This window comes from Musa acuminata, chromosome BXJ1-4 (assembly GCF_036884655.1).
Source record: "Musa acuminata AAA Group cultivar baxijiao chromosome BXJ1-4, Cavendish_Baxijiao_AAA, whole genome shotgun sequence".
Lineage (NCBI taxonomy): Eukaryota > Viridiplantae > Streptophyta > Magnoliopsida > Zingiberales > Musaceae > Musa > Musa acuminata.
In genome coordinates, this window is record NC_088330.1 from 44,875,503 (window position 1) to 44,880,000 (window position 4,498).

Genomic DNA, 4,498 nt, shown 5'->3' on the forward strand with positions numbered 1-4,498 from the left:
AGGGTTTAGGGTTTAGGGTTTAGGGTTTAGGGTTTAGGGTTTAGGGTTTAGGGTTTAGGGTTTAGGGTTTAGGGTTTAGGGTTTAGGGTTTAGGGTTTAGGGTTTAGGGTTTAGGGTTTAGGGTTTAGGGTTTAGGGTTTAGGGTTTAGGGTTTAGGGTTTAGGGTTTAGGGTTTAGGGTTTAGGGTTTAGGGTTTAGGGTTTAGGGTTTAGGGTTTAGGGTTTAGGGTTTAGGGTTTAGGGTTTAGGGTTTAGGGTTTAGGGTTTAGGGTTTAGGGTTTAGGGTTTAGGGTTTAGGGTTTAGGGTTTAGGGTTTAGGGTTTAGGGTTTAGGGTTTAGGGTTTAGGGTTTAGGGTTTAGGGTTTAGGGTTTAGGGTTTAGGGTTTAGGGTTTAGGGTTTAGGGTTTAGGGTTTAGGGTTTAGGGTTTAGGGTTTAGGGTTTAGGGTTTAGGGTTTAGGGTTTAGGGTTTAGGGTTTAGGGTTTAGGGTTTAGGGTTTAGGGTTTAGGGTTTAGGGTTTAGGGTTTAGGGTTTAGGGTTTAGGGTTTAGGGTTTAGGGTTTAGGGTTTAGGGTTTAGGGTTTAGGGTTTAGGGTTTAGGGTTTAGGGTTTAGGGTTTAGGGTTTAGGGTTTAGGGTTTAGGGTTTAGGGTTTAGGGTTTAGGGTTTAGGGTTTAGGGTTTAGGGTTTAGGGTTTAGGGTTTAGGGTTTAGGGTTTAGGGTTTAGGGTTTAGGGTTTAGGGTTTAGGGTTTAGGGTTTAGGGTTTAGGGTTTAGGGTTTAGGGTTTAGGGTTTAGGGTTTAGGGTTTAGGGTTTAGGGTTTAGGGTTTAGGGTTTAGGGTTTAGGGTTTAGGGTTTAGGGTTTAGGGTTTAGGGTTTAGGGTTTAGGGTTTAGGGTTTAGGGTTTAGGGTTTAGGGTTTAGGGTTTAGGGTTTAGGGTTTAGGGTTTAGGGTTTAGGGTTTAGGGTTTAGGGTTTAGGGTTTAGGGTTTAGGGTTTAGGGTTTAGGGTTTAGGGTTTAGGGTTTAGGGTTTAGGGTTTAGGGTTTAGGGTTTAGGGTTTAGGGTTTAGGGTTTAGGGTTTAGGGTTTAGGGTTTAGGGTTTAGGGTTTAGGGTTTAGGGTTTAGGGTTTAGGGTTTAGGGTTTAGGGTTTAGGGTTTAGGGTTTAGGGTTTAGGGTTTAGGGTTTAGGGTTTAGGGTTTAGGGTTTAGGGTTTAGGGTTTAGGGTTTAGGGTTTAGGGTTTAGGGTTTAGGGTTTAGGGTTTAGGGTTTAGGGTTTAGGGTTTAGGGTTTAGGGTTTAGGGTTTAGGGTTTAGGGTTTAGGGTTTAGGGTTTAGGGTTTAGGGTTTAGGGTTTAGGGTTTAGGGTTTAGGGTTTAGGGTTTAGGGTTTAGGGTTTAGGGTTTAGGGTTTAGGGTTTAGGGTTTAGGGTTTAGGGTTTAGGGTTTAGGGTTTAGGGTTTAGGGTTTAGGGTTTAGGGTTTAGGGTTTAGGGTTTAGGGTTTAGGGTTTAGGGTTTAGGGTTTAGGGTTTAGGGTTTAGGGTTTAGGGTTTAGGGTTTAGGGTTTAGGGTTTAGGGTTTAGGGTTTAGGGTTTAGGGTTTAGGGTTTAGGGTTTAGGGTTTAGGGTTTAGGGTTTAGGGTTTAGGGTTTAGGGTTTAGGGTTTAGGGTTTAGGGTTTAGGGTTTAGGGTTTAGGGTTTAGGGTTTAGGGTTTAGGGTTTAGGGTTTAGGGTTTAGGGTTTAGGGTTTAGGGTTTAGGGTTTAGGGTTTAGGGTTTAGGGTTTAGGGTTTAGGGTTTAGGGTTTAGGGTTTAGGGTTTAGGGTTTAGGGTTTAGGGTTTAGGGTTTAGGGTTTAGGGTTTAGGGTTTAGGGTTTAGGGTTTAGGGTTTAGGGTTTAGGGTTTAGGGTTTAGGGTTTAGGGTTTAGGGTTTAGGGTTTAGGGTTTAGGGTTTAGGGTTTAGGGTTTAGGGTTTAGGGTTTAGGGTTTAGGGTTTAGGGTTTAGGGTTTAGGGTTTAGGGTTTAGGGTTTAGGGTTTAGGGTTTAGGGTTTAGGGTTTAGGGTTTAGGGTTTAGGGTTTAGGGTTTAGGGTTTAGGGTTTAGGGTTTAGGGTTTAGGGTTTAGGGTTTAGGGTTTAGGGTTTAGGGTTTAGGGTTTAGGGTTTAGGGTTTAGGGTTTAGGGTTTAGGGTTTAGGGTTTAGGGTTTAGGGTTTAGGGTTTAGGGTTTAGGGTTTAGGGTTTAGGGTTTAGGGTTTAGGGTTTAGGGTTTAGGGTTTAGGGTTTAGGGTTTAGGGTTTAGGGTTTAGGGTTTAGGGTTTAGGGTTTAGGGTTTAGGGTTTAGGGTTTAGGGTTTAGGGTTTAGGGTTTAGGGTTTAGGGTTTAGGGTTTAGGGTTTAGGGTTTAGGGTTTAGGGTTTAGGGTTTAGGGTTTAGGGTTTAGGGTTTAGGGTTTAGGGTTTAGGGTTTAGGGTTTAGGGTTTAGGGTTTAGGGTTTAGGGTTTAGGGTTTAGGGTTTAGGGTTTAGGGTTTAGGGTTTAGGGTTTAGGGTTTAGGGTTTAGGGTTTAGGGTTTAGGGTTTAGGGTTTAGGGTTTAGGGTTTAGGGTTTAGGGTTTAGGGTTTAGGGTTTAGGGTTTAGGGTTTAGGGTTTAGGGTTTAGGGTTTAGGGTTTAGGGTTTAGGGTTTAGGGTTTAGGGTTTAGGGTTTAGGGTTTAGGGTTTAGGGTTTAGGGTTTAGGGTTTAGGGTTTAGGGTTTAGGGTTTAGGGTTTAGGGTTTAGGGTTTAGGGTTTAGGGTTTAGGGTTTAGGGTTTAGGGTTTAGGGTTTAGGGTTTAGGGTTTAGGGTTTAGGGTTTAGGGTTTAGGGTTTAGGGTTTAGGGTTTAGGGTTTAGGGTTTAGGGTTTAGGGTTTAGGGTTTAGGGTTTAGGGTTTAGGGTTTAGGGTTTAGGGTTTAGGGTTTAGGGTTTAGGGTTTAGGGTTTAGGGTTTAGGGTTTAGGGTTTAGGGTTTAGGGTTTAGGGTTTAGGGTTTAGGGTTTAGGGTTTAGGGTTTAGGGTTTAGGGTTTAGGGTTTAGGGTTTAGGGTTTAGGGTTTAGGGTTTAGGGTTTAGGGTTTAGGGTTTAGGGTTTAGGGTTTAGGGTTTAGGGTTTAGGGTTTAGGGTTTAGGGTTTAGGGTTTAGGGTTTAGGGTTTAGGGTTTAGGGTTTAGGGTTTAGGGTTTAGGGTTTAGGGTTTAGGGTTTAGGGTTTAGGGTTTAGGGTTTAGGGTTTAGGGTTTAGGGTTTAGGGTTTAGGGTTTAGGGTTTAGGGTTTAGGGTTTAGGGTTTAGGGTTTAGGGTTTAGGGTTTAGGGTTTAGGGTTTAGGGTTTAGGGTTTAGGGTTTAGGGTTTAGGGTTTAGGGTTTAGGGTTTAGGGTTTAGGGTTTAGGGTTTAGGGTTTAGGGTTTAGGGTTTAGGGTTTAGGGTTTAGGGTTTAGGGTTTAGGGTTTAGGGTTTAGGGTTTAGGGTTTAGGGTTTAGGGTTTAGGGTTTAGGGTTTAGGGTTTAGGGTTTAGGGTTTAGGGTTTAGGGTTTAGGGTTTAGGGTTTAGGGTTTAGGGTTTAGGGTTTAGGGTTTAGGGTTTAGGGTTTAGGGTTTAGGGTTTAGGGTTTAGGGTTTAGGGTTTAGGGTTTAGGGTTTAGGGTTTAGGGTTTAGGGTTTAGGGTTTAGGGTTTAGGGTTTAGGGTTTAGGGTTTAGGGTTTAGGGTTTAGGGTTTAGGGTTTAGGGTTTAGGGTTTAGGGTTTAGGGTTTAGGGTTTAGGGTTTAGGGTTTAGGGTTTAGGGTTTAGGGTTTAGGGTTTAGGGTTTAGGGTTTAGGGTTTAGGGTTTAGGGTTTAGGGTTTAGGGTTTAGGGTTTAGGGTTTAGGGTTTAGGGTTTAGGGTTTAGGGTTTAGGGTTTAGGGTTTAGGGTTTAGGGTTTAGGGTTTAGGGTTTAGGGTTTAGGGTTTAGGGTTTAGGGTTTAGGGTTTAGGGTTTAGGGTTTAGGGTTTAGGGTTTAGGGTTTAGGGTTTAGGGTTTAGGGTTTAGGGTTTAGGGTTTAGGGTTTAGGGTTTAGGGTTTAGGGTTTAGGGTTTAGGGTTTAGGGTTTAGGGTTTAGGGTTTAGGGTTTAGGGTTTAGGGTTTAGGGTTTAGGGTTTAGGGTTTAGGGTTTAGGGTTTAGGGTTTAGGGTTTAGGGTTTAGGGTTTAGGGTTTAGGGTTTAGGGTTTAGGGTTTAGGGTTTAGGGTTTAGGGTTTAGGGTTTAGGGTTTAGGGTTTAGGGTTTAGGGTTTAGGGTTTAGGGTTTAGGGTTTAGGGTTTAGGGTTTAGGGTTTAGGGTTTAGGGTTTAGGGTTTAGGGTTTAGGGTTTAGGGTTTAGGGTTTAGGGTTTAGGGTTTAGGGTTTAGGGTTTAGGGTTTAGGGTTTAGGGTTTAGGGTTTAGGGTTTAGGGTTTAGGGTTTAGGGTTTAGGGTTTAGGGTTTAGGGTTTAGGGTTTAGGG